Source organism: Gouania willdenowi, chromosome 22 (assembly GCF_900634775.1).
Source record: "Gouania willdenowi chromosome 22, fGouWil2.1, whole genome shotgun sequence".
Classification (NCBI taxonomy): domain Eukaryota; kingdom Metazoa; phylum Chordata; class Actinopteri; order Blenniiformes; family Gobiesocidae; genus Gouania; species Gouania willdenowi.
Window position 1 is genome coordinate 12,488,101 of NC_041065.1, and position 19,423 is coordinate 12,507,523.

Here is a 19,423-nt window from a genome sequence, read left to right on the forward strand (position 1 = left end):
CATTATTTACAGAGAGCAGAAATACTTTTTTTCTTCTACATCACCTGTTTTTAATATTTGTTATATATTTTTTACTCGTTGTCGTGCTACCTCACCTTCGACAATTTCAATAAATGTTCATTTTTAAAAAATTGAGACTCGTTCCATTTGTTAACGTCATTGTGTAATTTTTATGATGAGCAGCAGTAGTATCGGCTCCAAATATCGGCTCAAGAAAATCGGCAGTCCGGTCATCGGCTTGGGCTGATGGAAAAAAATCAGTATCGGCGTCATTATCATTATCAATGAATCAAACATCATTTACTCCAAAAAAAGGGAAAGGGTCAACATTGATGCTCGAAAGTTTGTTTTCGTAAACACGCCATCTGTTGACATTTTCGCGCATTGTGGGATGTGGAATCCCGTAAACTAGTGGTTCTCAACCGTTTTAGCCCCCGACCCAAAAAATAGAGATTCCAGAGAGCGGGAACCCCCACTTTACCTGAAGATGGTTGAACAGACATGAACATTGAAGAACAGTCATGTGGAGACAGGGTCATCTATAATGGGGAATAAAGGGGAGAGCTTTTAGGGGTCCATCTATAAAGTCAGCAAAATTATGACCCATTGTTCTATGACTCTATGATAATCATATTTATTTATTTATCTGAATAATATCCACTGTTATCCAGGAGGTTTATCATTATTTGTGCCCTTAAAGATGTAAACCCTAGTTTTAATCAAAAATAAAATGGGTTAAAAGTGCCCAAAAATGGTGGAAAAGGTGGTGAAATGGGATTTTAAAAACCACAGAAATTGGTTAAAAACAGTGCCCAAAAACAGACAGAAAAAGTGCTAAAAAGGGTTGGAAGTGTCAATATTGTCTTAAAAGTTGCGCAAATTAGTTTAAACTGTCAAATAACGGACATGACAGTGTCCAAAATGTCCTTAAAGTGGAAAAAATGTGCAGGAGATGCATTGAAATTTGATTGAGAAGTGCCAGAAATGGGAGTAATGTAGCAAAAATGGATTAAAAGGAGCAACAATATGGCAAGAAAAAGTGATGAAATTAGGTGAAAATATGGTAAGTTTTGTGTAGTACGAAAAAAATAAGCTCAAAGTGTTCAGAAAATATTCGTAGTTTCTTGAAAGCAGAATCACATGTTGTCCTTGGATGCTGTCCTGTGTGTAGCAGCACCTTTGACCTGGGACTGTTGTCAGAACATGTGGCTGTAGGTCACAGGGGAACTGCATCCATGCTGGTCATAATAATGACACACGTAAGAGTGCGCACACACACACACACACACACACACACACACACACACACACACACACACTCACACATTAACTTTACCAGCAATACCTTCTGCATTATTCTGTTATTTCCTTGTTTTTTTTTAGCTATAGTGTTGATGATGCAAGCCTCCAGTGCTGCTGTCAAACCCAAAAAACAGAAGAAATGGCACAGGTGTACACAAGTTTGGTGTAGTTGCAGAAAAATGAGCAAAAATTGCCTTAAATTGCTCAAACATTTATTTTAGTTTCTTGAAGGCATCTGGTAACCCCAGCACAGTGTCTCGCGACCCCAAATAGGGTCCTGAACTGAAGTTTGAGAAACCCTGCCATAAACGGATGCATAGAAGTGTCTTTACTTCATTCTTACTGTGATTTTTTTTTTTTTTTTAATCAGACAAGGATGACGGTGACTTTTTTTGACACTTCTATGTATCTGTAAGTGTTTAAGGTGGAGATTAAAACAAACTTTTACGCGGCAATTACAAACTTTTCTCTTTCTTTTTGGAATAAATGATGTTTGATTTATTGATCTACACTATGATTTTATCCAATAAAAGATCATCAGCTTCATGCTCCGCTCCTACACTGGAGATTTATCCAACATATGTGAGCAAAAGGCAGGACACGCCGTCTAAATCCTCACCAGTCCATTCCTACGCGGAACACACTGCGACGTACAATGTTAAGCACTTATACACACCTATTAAACTAACTCCAATGCTCCATTGAGTGCTAGGAAATCTAAGTACCATGAAAAAACCCACATTGACATGGGAAGAGAACGCTCCAATTCTCACCGAGAGTGTGACCACTGCTTTGGCTGATTTCTAGGATGTTGGATGTAACTGCTTGTGGGAAGAAAAAAAAAATTTGCTTGCTTTGCCTTTAAAAAAATTATTCATCTGATATAACTGCTGATGTATATCTTGTAATAGTTTTTGGCTGGATCCAAATCCTTCTTTGCAAGACGGGCACACAACTGTAGGCAGAGGGTGGAGATTTAGAGCATTATTTAGCATTTTTACTGACAAATATAGAATGACATTTTTGCAAAGAGGCCAGAAAGGCTCTTTTATTTTGGTTCAGAAGGACTGTTTTCTAGTGTTTTCATGTGGTGAGCTGGGATTAGACTTGTTTTTTTATCTCACCGTCGATGACCCTGTTAGACAAATAGAAAGGGATCTTTAATAGGGAAATGAATCCTTCCTTGTAAAGGTTTTGTTGGTTTGAACTAGGTTCTGGTTTTTCTTTTATTCTTCATGGCCGTTATTTCCCACAGTAATATCTCACTGCTCCAACAGTTCACCTTTTCCAGGCCATCTGTCTTTCCTCTGCCCCCCGTTCAGGATGCAGAGTAATGGCTATTTTATCTAAAGTGAAAATGATTTCAGTGCTCGTTGTCGAAATGTAACGATGACTCGGAATTTACTCTGGTTGCTATGAACATTGAGTTTGCAACGGCCGCATTTTCCGCTCATCTACGTCAACATAGACCTGCTGACTGCACGTCCGAGTCATTGGAGTCACCACTGCCGTTTTTTTTCGTTTCCAAAAGATGACAGATGCTGCCATAAATGTTCCGTCCCAAACAGGGAGCCTTTTTAAAAAACCGTCCCTCAAATGAAACGAAATCCTGTTTCTAAGACATCATCAGCCACAATGGCAGTAGAGTGAAAGAAACTAGCAAATTAACAAAAGTTCATGACTAGCGCCAATTGTTTTGTTCCGTCCAAAACAAACATGGCGTCGCCGGAGAATAATTAACGCGAGTGGCTCCTCCAAGTTTCAAAAGAGCAAGTCAGTGAAGGCACGCACTCGTTCATCGAAGGTAGCTGTTCCCCGTAACCCTCGTCCTTTATCCCTGGTGTGACCGGACGACAGCGTGTTGATGGGACAAGGAGGAAAAAACACCCGCCGTGACAGCAACAGCACACACGCACGCACACACACAATTCTTAAGGTAAAAGGGAAAGTTTATTTTTTGCTGGAAAAGCACTTTCTGTATTAGCGTTTGGAATTTTGAGTTCAAGAAAAATGTGAGTGGCAGAGTGTATTACTTTAAGTTGTTGTTATTTTCATGTGAATGAAGAATGAAGAAAGATGCACTTTTTTCAGTTAACTAGGCCTATGTGTTTTCAACATAAATCTTAAATTCTGGTGGTTGAGGAAATACACCATGACAGGCTTCTGGCTCCCACTGCCTTTTTATTTTTTATTGAATGCTACCTCTGACTGACTGCATTATTTTGTGCTTTTATATTCTTACTTGAACTTTATTTTGGAATTTTGAGTTGAATAGCAATAAACATATAATGTAATATTAAGGAATTCATGTTTTTTTTTTTTTATTTTAGATATGTAAATAAACATGTATAAATTACTTTTAGTCAATTAATGGGGAGATAATCAAATCAAATCGAATCAAACTTGGAAAATTAATTGTTAGATTAATCAATGCATCGAAAAAAATGATCGCTAGATTAATTGTTTAAAAAAAACAATTGTTTATCCCAGCCCTATTCATGAATGATGTGCTTATGCGTTAGAGATCACCAACCTTTCTGACACTATGAGCTACTTCATAGGTACTGCATAGTCCAAAGGGCTACCAGTTAGAAAATAACTTCCTAAATACTACATTTTTACGGTTTCACATTTAATAAAGAGTAAGATAGGCTAGCAGTAACTTAAAAAGGTAGGAAATAATTCCAGCAAGTTCTTTTTGTCTTCTTTTTGAATAATGTTAAGGTTTAATTCATTCAGACAACTGATTTTCAGGAAATTTACTTTGATCTCTTGACATTTTTTCGACTGTCAACTGCCAGTCTTCTCTAGAGGCGTCCGCTGAAGACTTTGACTACCGCATAATAATTCCAGCAAGTTCATTTTGTATTCTTTTTGAATAACGTGTTAAGGTTTCATGTATTCAGACTACTGCTTTTCACATCAAAGCGATTAGCAGACGCCTCTGAAGAAGACTGGCAGTTGACAGTCTAAACATGTCAAGAGATTAAAGTAAATTTCCTGAAAAACAGTCGTCTGAATAAATGAAACCAGTCAATGTTAAAGGTGTAGGACAGAAAAAATGTCCAAAATGATCCAAGTGTCTGTCTAAAGAACACCAATTAGTAGGTGAAATGTGAGGTTTCAACACTTTATTTCTCCTAATGTATGCAATTGTTGCATTTTCATTAAATTTGACAGAAAATACACCTTGCGTTTAAAATTTATTTTTTCATATATATCATATTATTATATATAGCATACTACTGACCATACACCAGATCTGCAACACCTTAAAAACATTTGTCGCAATGTATCAGTGAAAATAAACATTTATTGAACAGTATTATACTACATTTGTCATATGTATTTATCTTTGTGAGTTTGAATCCTGGAAAGTTAATTATAATTTAGATGAAGTTTATTGGTGACTAGAGCTCCTGAGGGTCCCTCACATGGTCCATACAGGCTGCCTGGTACCCGCGGGCACCGTGTTGGTGACCCCAGTGTTAGACCATTGTTTTCCTGCATATTTCACAACTCTGTCCTCTTTTGTACGATATCACAGAAACACATTTAAGAGAACAATGCGTTCACTTTTATGCTCGGTGAGTAATTTGCATTTGGCAGCGATGCCTCACTGGTTTGAATTGAAAAGAGGCGTACTTCATTAGACTAAATGTGGGGGCCATCCTCAAGCATTGCAAAACATGGATTAATGGGTGACAATCTTAGTAAAGTCTCTGAATACTAAGCTGAGTGCAATGAGGCAATTTGTCCTTTATTTTTTTCGGTTAAATGCTTTTCCACTTCAGAGTGAAACTTTAGGCACTTTCAGACTAACCTGATGAAACTGTCCACACCGACCAGCCAGAACAACATTACCACAAATATGAATGGATAATACCTCTATTACGACAGCATCTTTACTAAGATCTATATGTTTGACAGAAAGATTACATTTGTGTCCACCTTCTGAACATGTATGGTTTCCAACTCTCCAAAATAAAAATAAAGAACATAAAAGAGCAAAGAATGAAGAAAAAATCTGTATTTGGGCAATTTTTGTTTATAATTGTGATATGCTGACCTCAGCATATGGTAAAAATACTACATTTACTGAGATATACTTCATAATACAGTGATTTTCAAATTGAAAATCAATAAATGAAAATGAAGAGTTTTTATCACAGCTGGGACACAGAAAATAATAGTTTCACTGTTATAACAGCCTATACACTCATTTTAGTAGAGAAGTATTTAAAATACACTTTCTTATTTTTTGTCTTTAAAACTGAGCTTCTTCTGTCAGAAGTATGAGAAAAAAGTTAGAATAAAAGCAAAAGTTTTTTTTAGGTTTTTATTGCATTTTGCCTGCTGAAAATGGGTCACAGACCCAATTTTGGGCATTGACCCTAAAGTTGAGAACCTCTCTCGCTCTCCTCTATAAGATCTCAAAATTGATTATGTTTTTTTGAATAAAAACCTTTTCTTTTTTTTTTATATAATTTTCCATCCCTCACTCTGCTGCTGCTTGCCACACAAAGTGGCTGATTCAAAGGTGTCCTTCTCATGTGTGAGTTAAATGACCGTAATGATACCATATTGGCTGTAGGGTGCAACATCTTAGCTACCAGTAGCTGTTGGATTCTTTCTGATAGGGCACATTTTGATGGGGATGTGGTAACACGTTTGGTGTCAAACCTGGAGGTTTCCATTGATTTATAAATCACATAATCTCATAATCCCACTGATTTTCAATAGTCCATTTTTAATTTTCAGAGAAATACGGGACAAAGTGTGTACCACCTTATCAGTTCAATAAGACATTTTGTGTTCAAATACGGGATCATTTAATTTTTTAAGGGATGTACAGTTTGGCAACCCAGTTTGAAACCAAGAACCAAACCCTTTGAGAGCCTTTTCTTTGATATACAACAGTTATTATTGAACAATTTATTATTCATTAGAGTTGATCCGGATATTCGGCTGAAACAAGACTTTTGCCAAGTCCGAGTATTATACGAGTAACACAAGTTGCTCGGATTGAATGAAAGTCCTCATTGGATAGATCTCTCACTGACAGTTCTGTCTCTCCCTCAGTCACTCAGGTTTGCGGGTCTTTTCCGTTAAAGTTTAGGGTTTCTTCAGCTTCAGGTTTGTTTTTGCTTTGGTTTGTACTTTAACCAGTAGAGTTCTGAAAAACGTGGGTTCGTTCAGACGTGGTGCTTGGTCAAGCGCGTTGTGTCTCAGCCTGACGGTGATTTATTATTTTTTTTCTTTTTTTAACCGCCAGCTGGCTCTAATCAGTTTTTTTAGTTTTTTTTAATTAATTAATTAATTTATTTATTTATTTTTTAACTTCACTGATTGTCTGACACTTTCTTGCTGTATTTCAATAAACAAATAAGGTAGTGGTATAAATAATACAAATTAATTAAGCCACACACACTGATCATAAAAAAAAAAAAAAATTATGTTGAGTATGAAAGCTCTTGTTCATTACATTTTACTTCATAACTGCGACCGCATGTGTTGTATTCATTGTTGCAAAACTTGTTCTGTAAATAGTTAGTTTGCTATCGTGATCAAAACCATTGATCTGAAGCTCAATGCTGATGCTGTCCTGTCAATAGTTTTCTAATCAGAAATAAATATAACAATTTCTGATCAACTCATATCAATTGCATGCTTAAAATAGCATTTCGGTTAAAGCCTCGCCCATTTCAAGACTTCTGGGTTAAATCCTGCCCACTTCTGGGTTAGGCCCCACCCACTCAGAGTACAGATACAGGTAATGCTGTACTCGCTCATTCCTATTATTTTTTTTTATTATTTCTTGTCAAAGATAGGCTGTGAAGGCAGCTTTTGGAATATAAAAACAGTAAATCGAATGAAGGGAATCGAGCTAGGGCCATGTCTTGACAATTGGTTCAGGTGATAATCATAACTTTAGCTCTTTTTGGGGATAATCAGTCATTAGCATCAGGAAGAGCAGTGATGAGTTTCCGTCCAACTCAATCTAACATTGGAACAACTGAAGTTGCTGAAAAAGTTATTGCTGAACCGTGCAAAAGAGTTTCATACCAGACATTGCATCAGCAACAAAGGGACCTACATGGGATTAGACAGGTGGTCGTGTAATTATCTGTGTATATCTAGGTGCTTTGTGAAGGCCCCGACTAACAGAAAGCTTAATTGGCAGATGTTGAGGCGTAATGAGCCAGTGCATTACTAATTGGTGTTCTTTAGACAGACACTTGGATCATTTTGGACATTTTTTCTGTCTCACACCTGCTTTGTTTGACAGATGAGGCACAGAGGGCAGCAAGAACACGTCAGACTCATACGAATTCATAAGATTTAGCAAATCTTGGGGATGAATGTGGATCGGTGGATGGATGGATCCGTCGATTTGTATAAATTTGTGTTGTGAATAACCATGTGCACCAAAGTCGCTTTAAGATGACTTGATGTTTTAGTTAGACTGGCTGGATAGGCAAGAAGATTTGTCTGCGCACTGCAAATCCTGACATAAAGCCGGATATAGAAATGCAAAGTTCAATAGTTCACAAATAAGATTATTTTCCCATTACAGACAGTTGGTGAAAAACAGCCACCATAAGGCCTAAAAATTCAATTATATCCTCTTATTGCTCTGCATTTTTCACGGCTCGACTTTAATGAATATCTTTGGCGGAAGCTTATATAAAGAGTGTAATTATGGCACAGCAGCCTTACATCTCAGTGTTCATCTTCCCTTTTGTTGTGGTTACTGTTTCTTTTCCGGAACCTGATTATTAATATGAATGGTCTGGTCTTGAAAGAGTGAAAACAAGGAACGGGTCAGAAGTTTATCTACTCCCTAAGCCCTGCAGTGATGGAAGCAATTTATCAGACGTTCAAAGCACATGCCAGGCTTTTGTTAAATTGTTTACCCAAGGAAAGCTATTGAAGTCTATAATGTCATTATAACTCTTTATAACTGTGCATTTAATGCCATTAACTAAACTTAAATTATGCATAAGGGTTGTTTGTGTTTGGCTTTGAGTTTAGAGTGTATTTACCGGCGGTGTAAAGAGTACTGATATATCCTACTCAAGTAGAAGTACTGTTACTTGATTGAAATAGTACTCAAGTACAAGTAAGTCATACATAAAATACTCAAGTATATGGAAAAAGTAGCTCAATGAAGTAGTACTCAAAGTAAAAGTTACTAGTCACTTTTCACCCACCAATTTGTTGTTGGTAATAAATCTTGCCATGGTTCCCTTGCATAAATTATCTGATGTATAAACTTAACAATCTAAGGCGTTTTTGCTGTTTTTTCCTCTGCGTTTGATTTTACCTTTATATTTCATATAAGGAAATCCATAAACCTGTCCATGTTTGGTATCATTTTTTCTGGAGAACCTCACAAATGTGGCTCTGAAGTGTTTTCTTTAATATGGCATACTGTATTAACACATGTAGATCAAAAACCACTATTAAAACTCAAATTCGAGTGGGAAAAAGTTAGATTTTTTTTACAATAAAAGTCACAAAATTTTTTAACGAATCATTTTTTTTGCTTGTATAGAAAATCTGAACTATATATTTCAAAAACTTATATGCAGATGAATCAAACAGCATAGTTATATATCGCTATTTACAGTGAAATGGAAGCAATGTCTCAGGCGATTTTGTACAACTATTTACAAAAAAGTATGAATCACAAATACAGGGAAAGACAAATTATTTGTGCTGTGTTGTTAGAAAACAAAAAACAAATATACTAGACACTATACTCACTCACTACACACTAACTAAACTGTCAAATCACAGTAATAATCGCTATTATCTCAAATCTCTCAACTCTCTTTCTCCGTCTCTGTTTGTGCGTCTCTCTTAGTTTACCTTTCGCCTGGCAACAAAATGGCCATTATATGTGAAATTTTGATTGGACGATGATCTTCTTCTTCTTCTCAACCAATATGAAGAAGCTATACTGTCACGTTCCAGCGTTGTGGTTTTTTTTGCTCCACAGCACTCTCGCCTCGTTTTGAAGCGCTCCTCACCGGTTTTCATGCGCGGAGCGTGCACTGAACGCGCAATAAAATGTCCTGGAAAAACACACGTACTTTTTCCCTCATATTTACATTTTCATTTGGCCTATCAACATAATTTAAAAACTGGTTTGAAATACGCACTTTCGACACGTGTTGAAACAGCGATCCAAGGACGCTTCAAGGAATTTAATTTATTCTTCCACAATGGCATCTGTATAAAATAAATGTTTTGCCAAAATCGATATTTTTTTTAATTTTTTTTAAATAAAATAACACCAATAAATTCAATTCAAAATCCCCAAAAATTCTCATGCTCTAAGTATAATTACATTTTTGAACTCTGAAACTGATTAAATAACCTCCATTCAATGGTGTTTTGGTGTGGTGCATTACGTTTAATCTGATTGGGCGGCTATGTTGTGATGGTTTGATTGTTGGCTAGTAATTTCATTTTTTGTAGTTTCACAATATCCGTTGATCATTTTAAAACAGAAAATAGTAATTTACTCAGTAACTGTTGGATGCAGAAATGTAACAAATGACTTTACTTCTTTTCAAACTTGCTTAAGTAGTAAAATGACTGATAGTACCCATAAAAGCACCCAGCAAAGCAACACACAGAAGTTACTAATGATGCAACCACACAACAGACCTTCCAGCTTTTACCCAGCCTAACACTAACATATCTCCATTAATAGATGATTTTCACTGCTGGGTTGAAGGAGAGGTCAATCTCTTCACATCAGTGGTATCTCTGTAGTTTTCTTTCCCTTGATGGATTCACAAGAGCAGAGAATACACAAGAGACGACACTGGAGGACACTTTGAAAACACACAATGTGCTCCGTTTTTTGATTGAATGGCTTTTTCTGCCAATAGTCAAACCAAGCAAACGTTAGAAAGTCGATAGTGGGGAGACACCGTCAGAATGGGTCAAATGAGCAGCAGCCGTTTGTCGAAGCAAAAAGCGTCTCCATGGCACTCAGTGGGAAACATCGACTAACAGGAAATTGAAAAGATCTATTTTTGGCTCCGATCACTCCTGAAAGCTGGTGTCAAACAGGCTTGTAACAAGCTGGCTGAATACTAATCCCCTCCCACAAGTCTCCACGATCACACACTACAAAATACATACCAATCCATCTGGTGGTTTCAGGTATTTCATTGCTAGTGTGGTTTTTTATAAGTATATATTTGATCTCTAATGATTATGTAATCACATTTCCTTTCATTTTCATCAAATTGACTCGATTGTTGGATAAAGAGAAGATCATGGATTTAACTAGAAATGATGATGAAAGCAGTTGACCAGGGGAAGATAATCTGCTTTTATTATATGTACAACACACAAACTAGGAAGAGACCAATGTAAAATGATCAATTCGTGTTGACAATCGATATATTTAATGTAGTGTAATGTTTAATCGCATAATGTATTTTTTTGTAAGGATGCACTGATCGATTGGCCGATCATCTACCTCAAACCTTGTCAATTTCTTAATGTATAAAACCAAAATACTGCCGTGCACTTTATTTTTGGCAAAAAGCTCAACACAGGTCTGCAGTGTATTGTGCAATTTTTATTTATATATTAAAATTATGAAAAATGAAAGATTTAAGGCACTGATATACTTAAGTATTTTGGACAGTAATGCTCTAATGTTTTCATTTATATTTCAGATATCGCTTGTGTGCGGTTAAAACAACAAGTTTGTATTGTTTCACAGGTATTTTCCAATGTTTTACAGTAAAATAAGAGTGGAACATTAAAGGTGTAAAAAATCGGTGGACCCCTATTTTTTTTTAATTTATTTTTGCATTTGCATTTACAAATCAATCATATATTCTAGTGAAACTATTACCAAAGTAAACAAATTGAATTTGTTTTAATACTAAATGAGCAAAGTCATCAAACACTTTAATCTTTACATCCACTTCTGTTTCATCTCAGCATGGCTATTTTTCATTTTGTTAATTTTATCAGTCATGTTTTTTGAGAAATTCAGGCACGTGCTTGATTTAATTTTATCAGCTTGCGGCTGCTCGACAATAACTAGATCTGGCTGTTCAATCAAAATTTGGAGGAGATTAATAAATGGAAGTTATCAGCACTACCTTCTATTGTGGAGGAAGTTGCACACATGAAAATGAACTAGCAGCCCAAGGAATAAGATGGTGGATTTTTCTTTTACCTTCCTCCAAAAACATCTTTTTGTTTTCAAAACTCTTATTAATCGGTGAGTCTAGAATAGTTTACTTTAAGTATTGGATACTATACTTAAAGCTGCTGTACCAATAATTTGTATTACAAAAACAACAATGGTGTATGCCTTATAGGTCAATAAATTGAACGTCATTTACTCAAAAAAATTCAAAATTGCTGCTTGAACGTTTGTTGATATAGACCCCCTAATGGCCCACGTCATGAGTGACGTGGCTGGAGCTAAAAGCAGGAAAAGCTGCTGGCTAAAGCATGGATACACTGTATATAAATACTAGATGATGCAAGCGCCAGCGTAGCTCAATGACGGCCATCTTACCTCAGACAATTCTGACGCGCTCTATGGAGCTGTTGGAAAGTGAGTGATCAGCTTAAACAAAAATACCCTTAACTCAATTAAATATTGACGGATTTACAAACGGTTGACCTTATTACAAACCTTATTATACGTATAGGTATGACAGGATGCTTGTACATGTTGAAATTGCCGCTTGCCGTTTAAAATTGTTTGCAAATTGAGCAAGTTAGGATTATTTAACTAGCACATGCACCATTGACATCGATGTAATGAGCGATGCCACATTGCTACGTTGCTCCCTATTGTCTAACAGCGCGGATAAGTCATCCAGTGTTTATATATATATATTTATGACAGTTTGCCTCCAGGCTAAGCCCCACCCAACAAAATACGGTTCTCTACAATCCATTTGTTGATATTTCCACACATTGCATTGTGGGATGTGGAGTCCAGTAAACAAATGCAAACGCAATTCATTCTTAATGTTATTTCTAGTTTTTTTTCTCCCCGGTCAGTAAAGGAGGACAGTAATAGGCTTGATGCCATGCCATGTGCAAAAATGTCAAAAAATGATGTTAGATTAATTGAAATATGAGGCCTAAACTATTATTTTATCTGATAAACATTTTTTCGGGGGTATCAACTTTAATAATATGTCATCTTGTGCGCTTTCCTGCTGCAAATAGATTATTAACAGGTTAAACAGGATGTATCTGAGCATGCTAGTGCCTGGTGAACTGTGAGTAACTTGACACGAGATGGTAGGAATCCTTTGTGATTGATGGGAATGCACGGCGCGGCACTTCTAATTTCCCAATGTCTCTGGGCAGTCTCATTCTACGCCATGTTTGCACGACAGACGCTAAGTATCTCGCAGCTGTTTTGCACCTGGAAAGGTGCGACCGTGTAATGAAAGAAGAAGTCCTGGGGAGAGAGAGAGAGAAAAGAGCAGCTTGATGGACTGTGACAGTAAAATATGAAGTAATAACATCCTGTCCTGATAAACCCAACCCACTAACTGCATGATGCTTCCCATATACAGTAGCTGGTGCATCTGAGTTTCAGCAGAAATGAATTATGGAGTCTTACATAAATAATCTATTCTCCGTCTTCGCAAGATAATTTCTCTTGCTTGTATTGATGTGTCTCGGAACAAAATACAGTTGTGAACTGGTGTTATTACACTTAGATTGTTGCTCATCTAGAATGAACTCCCCTGCTGTTAAAGGAGAAATAAATTACACATTTTTTAGAATTAGACGGGAATAATGAGGAGTTAAACAATGGGCGGTTGTAAAATGGTGAATGGTGCACGCTGGTTGCACACTGAAGCCTATAGGATGAATTATGAGTGTTTAAAACATCACCACAGCTGCTGTAATTGCATATTTGGAATCATTAGCATGTTGAACAATATATGAGATGAAGGTTTTTTTTTTGGTTTTGAGCTCACATTTTGTCAACTGTTAATTATAATTGTAATTGCATAATTGATCATTAATTACAATTATGGCGTGACTCTAATTGTAAATGTGATTTTGAAAATATGTTGCTGTTGTAATCATTGTTAAATTGTAATTGAGTTTACATAATTGAATTTGTAATTGTAATTGGCATGAAAATTCTATAAAAATTATAATTTAACACTAAACTGGGGAACCATGTTACAGTTCTATGTACAGTTCTACACATATGTAGTTAACAATTATTAAAATATGTTTCATATCAAGCTTGTGTATACTGACACAAAACGATGCCCACACCAAAAATATTGAAACTTATATTTTCATTGATTAGGTATCAGTCCCCCATCAGTATTAGGTATATATGATTAGATATTTGTTTTGAGTGTACTTTACAGCTTTTTTTATTGGCCCTGGCTATTGATAGGGAAACGTCTATGCTTTTTTTTTTTTTTTTTTTTTTTTTTTTTTTTTTTTTTTTACCTTGTCTGCACATGCTTTCGAAGGTTAACACTACAAGAAGTGCAATCTTTTGACAGCAATGCATATTTTATTATTGCAATTAAATAAATTTATTTATTTCATTGCATAATTGTGACCGTCACCAGCCCTCCCTAGGGAAGGGTAAGAAATACTTTATTAAAGGGAGGATGTAAAAAAGAGAGGGCAGTGTTACACCAAGGTGAGGGGTTGGAGGGGGGTGGGGAAGTTAGCAGGGAAGAGGGATACAAGATAGGATATGGAATGGGTGAGGAATAGTTTTAAGTGATGCGATGTGAAATTGTGGTTGTGTATATTGTGTTTATTGTTGTGTTGTCAAGCCAGTTTGGTGACCAGTGTGTGGTTTAGGAATAATGGTGGTGGCTGTGAACAGAGGAAGAGGTGAGTGGAAATTCCATAAAACAGGTATTTGGGAACAACGTGTCTAAGGTTGAGCCCAGTATGAGTGTTATCCCACAGCCCAAGGCCAGTGCATCCATGACAAATGTATTTCCAAGTACCGCCACTGCAAAACCCAAGAGCCCGAAGAAGCAGTCAGGCCAGCAGCAAGAGCAGGCAGCCTAAGGGCCCCCGGCGACCACCCCACGGCCAAGCAGTCCCCCGAACGCCCCCAAGATCCCAAGCCGAGAGGCAGCCATCGCCCCCCCATACACACCCGAGAAAGCCCCAAGGAGCCAAGGACCCAGCGCACCACGCCACCGATCCCACCCCCAACCCCCAGACCCCCCACCCCATCGACCCCCCCCACCCCCCCACCCCACCCCCGCGCCTAACCCCCCGAGGGGAGGGCCCAGAGAACTCCCTGCCCGAGGCCCCAGCGGAGGAGCCGAAGCCCACACCCAGCAGACGACCAGAATCGCGCCGAACAGGCAGCCAGTGGGCACCCGCCGGCGAGCCCAGAGCCAGCAGGGGCCCGACCCCAGGCCAGAAGGACCCGGAACGGATGCAGCACCAGGAGCAGCCCGCCCAGGGAGGACGACCACACCCCAAGCCGCATAAGGCACCAGGGGGCCGCTGGGAGTCTCCCCGCCGGCCCCCAGGCACCCCAACCTAGCCCCCCACGGCGCCCCAGATCACCCTTCACTGATGCCGCCCGCGCCACGAGCTTCAGTTCTTTTTTTTTTTTTTAAAGCCAGGGCCCCCTCCAAGGGCCAAGCCAGACCGCCCCGCCGGGATGTGGCCCCCTATTCCGGCCCCCGACACCCTACCTCACGGGGCACTGCCCAAGCAGGGGCCGCACCAGTAGGTACGCAAGGGCGCGGCACGCGCCACCCGCCCCGAAAGACCCCCGCCAGGACCGGCCCGGCCAGCAGGCCAAGCACCCCGGGCCCCAGGAGCACCCCCCGGGACCAGGACCCCCCAAGGGCAAGCCCCCGGGCCAAGCCCCCCGGGACGCATCCCCCACCCCCGCCCGGGACCCGGCCACGGCCCAGCAGGACCGCACAGCCCCGGACAGCCCACGGCCAGCAGCCCAGGGCCCGCCGCCCCCCGGACAGCGCCAGCCACGGAGCAGCGCCCCCCGCCGGCCCGCGAGCAACCGGCGATCCCCACCGCGGGGACGGAGGCACCCCAACGGCACACATCAAGTGCGGGACAGCAGCCCCCAGCCAAAGATGCCCCGGACCCACCCACCAGTCCGCAAACGGCAGGATAGACCCACCAGGCGGCCGACAGCAACCTCCACCACCGGAACAGCTAGCGCCGCCCCCCAGTAAACAGCATCACCCCGAGGCGCCAAGCAACCCCGCCCCAACCCCGGCGAGGACACCAGCACCCCCCCAGCACACCCACCCCCCAAACCGGCGAGGCAGGCCGCCCCGGGCCCGCACACCGCGGGGCCCGCCCCCAAGGCCACCAGGAGACAAAGCAAGCACCAAGCCACACCCAAGGGGGAGAGGCACCCCCGCGCCCCACCCGGCCGACACAGCCCGGAAAGACCCCGCAAGGAGAGACCCCGGCAAAGCCCCCCCGAGACCCACCGCCACGCCCGACCGCACCATCTTGATGTGCTTTTGCTCTATGCAGTGGCCCAGCCACCAACAGAGGGGCCAGGCCCCCACCGGAGAGGCCCAAATATGTGTACCAACCCACCACCCTCTTATGGTGCCTCTCCATTCCCCAATGGAGAGGCACTTCCCGATCCCCTGTGTGAATGTGTGTGTTTGGTGAATGTATGGGGTGTAATTAAAAGAAGGGGGATGGAGGGGAGCGGTGCTCCCCCTCCAGCCTCTGTGGATTTATGTGTATGTGGTGTAATAGGCCGGAGGGTGTAAAAGATGATACACCCTCCGGGGGGTGACATGTTGAGATGCGATTAAAGAAACGTCTATGCTGACGCAGCGCCCCTCATTGGCCAGTTTAGGTCACGTGATAGATGCACCACGTGACTTAAAGTTCCATCAGTTTTATTTTAGCTCATATTTATTTTTAGCTAATCCGCTAACCCTTTTATTCGAGCCCTAAGCCTAACCCATAGGAAATACCCTAAAATGTTTATTCATTTTTGTATATGTATTTTTAAAGGTGGAATTTGCTGTGTTAAAAATGTTAAAATGAAAAATTATATCTGACAAAACTGGGATTCGAACCTGTAGAACAGGTCCCCAAAACGTACCCATGGTCTCTGGGTCTATTGATACGGAAACGTATCAATAGATGCTTCCTTTTTTATTTAGGTTATTTATTTCAGGCACAGTAATTGTGATTAATTGTAATTGAACTTTAGTAATTGAGAACGTAATTGTAATTGTCTTTCTGAGGACAAAAACGCATTGTAAATTTGATTGGTCACTGTAATTAGAATTGAATTGTAATTTTATTCATTTATTTATTTGTTCCTTTCATGAAAATGCAAACCAACATAGATTATTACATCAAATAATTTCACAGTCCAAATGAAACATTTCCATGATTGGAAAAGCATCAGTAAGAATAATAAAATTGTTATATTTATGCCCCTTAACTTAATAAATATATAATTGATGACCTCACCAATCTGCCCCCATCAGTTCACATAATTTTCACTAACTTTCTCTAATAACTTAAAAATGACAAATCAAAATGTACAAATCACACCTCGAGTCGACTTTCTAAAGCATATTGGCAGATTTTTTTTTGCCCAATAATTTTTTTTTTTAATTTGACAAATATTTTTACAAACCCTCGAATCATTTTGTTGAGCATTCCACAACCATACAGTCTTAGTCTTAAAGTAGTACGAGCTACTTGGTGCTTGAAAATTTAAATTATTGTTCTTTTGAAATATTCAAACATATAATTGATCTGATATCTTTCCCAGTAAAGCTAAAGGATTAATTGCATTTGTGATATTATCGCGATATCATAAAAGATGCTTTTGTATTTTTTTTTTTTTAGTAAGAGTTGATTTGAAGTTTGTTGGGAGTTAAATTGGTTAAAGCAGATATTAGTTCTCCTTACTTTTACTGCACTTTAGTATGTGTGTTACTGACTGGATATTAGTAAGCTTTATTTATGTTTTTATATCTGTTTATTTTATTTATAGACTGTTCTGTTAAGTTCAGAGAGTGTTTAATAAGTGCCGTCCACATGTTTACATGTTTCATGAAATGTGAAGTTAGATATCTTGAAGAGGTAAAGCCACAGATTTCTTTGCTTTGTTGTAATCTGTGCTTTAAAATTTAGATTTTATATTTATTTAAAGTTGAAATAAATCTGAAATTTTTTATTATGAAACAGATTGATTTATTGCTTGTGTTCATTGAAAAATTCATGACAAGAAGTGCTTGAAAAAAAAATTGCAAATTAAATCGCAATATTGAGGAAAAAAAATAAATTTGCAGATTATTTTCCAAAAATCGTTCATTCCTATTTCCCACGTGTGTTGCTTTGAATGCGACCCTAGTATTGTTAAAGGAAAGCAGGTGACACCACATGCACGCGCAGGCTTTCCTCCAACTCTCACTCACCCCTTTGTTTCACTCTCCAGTGGAGCTGCAGTTCTATAATAGCACGTAATGTACCTTCATTGCTCGAGAAATACTGTTGCCCCGGGGGGGAGATTCTGTCTTCAGATTAGTATCCATGGCAACATTTAGGCTTCCCGTGACAGTCTCAGTCACAGCTCAACATACAGAACCTCATCATGTGATAGATACCCTTTGGATTTGAACTCCATTAGTGAGCGTCACTTTATCACTTTATTCCTGATGAATTGATTTTATAATTGAGATGACAAAATGGACTCTTTACAACCAGCCCACCCTATATTCCCTTCATTGCATGAATTACAACCGTATTGTGTCAGCCCTGTTGTTTGTTCCTTGCTGTTTAATATTCTACATTAGTGATTCGCAAGCCGGGGTGCGTGTATCCTTAGGCGTGCATAAAAACCTTCATCAATTCATTTCGAAGATGAGTGAAATATCCCAGTCATTTTTTCTTTTCTCTTTAATCTTTAAGGAACATGTGCACTCTATCAATCTGCATCCGACAAAATACAAATCTTGCAAACCTCAGACTACAATGGATAAATGGCTTTAATCTTTAGTTTCTGTTGCACTAAGCACGGGAGAAGGCTCACGCATGCTGACGCATCTAAACAACCTATAAAAACACAAAGGTAATCATGACCCGACAGAAAGGCTTCAGGCGTAAAACAGACAATTGGAACGAAATGTGAAGGAACCACTGTTTCACATCATTAGACGTACAGCAAGCCTGGGCGATAAAACAATTACGATATATATTGCGATAGAGAAGTAATCGATATCAATAGAAAATATATGCGATAGAATGTTTGATAATTTCACTGAACTCAGTTAGAAAAAAACCCGGAAACAACCCACGACCCAGAACCACAAGGCATTCTGGGGGATGTAGGCAGATAAACGGCTTGAACTGCTTTAAAGGTGCAGTCTGCAACTCGAATAAAAATGACTTTTTGTCACATTTGCTAAAGCTGTCTGTAACGACGAGGTGATGTTACACTTATGGACTGTTACACTTATGAACTGTTGTAATTTAAAAAAGGTAAATTGTAATACTGTGACAAACTGCAGCACTTAATTAAACTAAGAAAACACATTTTGTTGTATTGGTTTAATTTATTTGTCATGTAATCAGGAAGAAAGGTGGTGATGCACATGGTTCGGGCCACAGGATTCATCTAGTGATAACCACAGAAAATACACTTCAGTTTATTTGTTAAATAATTTAGCAGTGACATGAAAGATAAAACAATTAAATATGTTGTGGTATTTTGCATGTGATTGAAATGTGATCTTCAACAAAGCTTACCTGTGCATGCTCTCTTCCTCTTTCCTAAGGTGTTCAGGTAAAGGAATTCCCCCGCTTTGGACACCTTTTTATAGTTCCAGGTCGGAGAGACCAAGCAGAGACTAGGAACAGGGGAGCTTGATGTTTGTAACTCAATGTAAATATGTAGTATAATCATTTAGGGGATGTAAATATGATTAATTATATTAATACAGGGTTATTGTTTGTGATAATGTCTGTTAGGAATTGTTTGTGTAAATATTTATGTGGTACTTTTAATATGCAAATTAAATGTCACCCCATGCTTGGTACAGGCTAAATAGTGGTACACCTGTATATAGGGACCTTCATTCTG

The 19,423-nt window shown here is 39.1% G+C and overlaps 1 protein-coding gene across 1 annotated transcript in view; it reads left to right on the forward strand.

Moving 5' to 3' along the window:
* The window catches only part of LOC114456784 (uncharacterized protein C14orf132), a 67,723-nt gene that overhangs the window by 1,953 nt on the left and 46,347 nt on the right, over positions 1-19,423 (forward strand). The window lies entirely within an intron of this gene.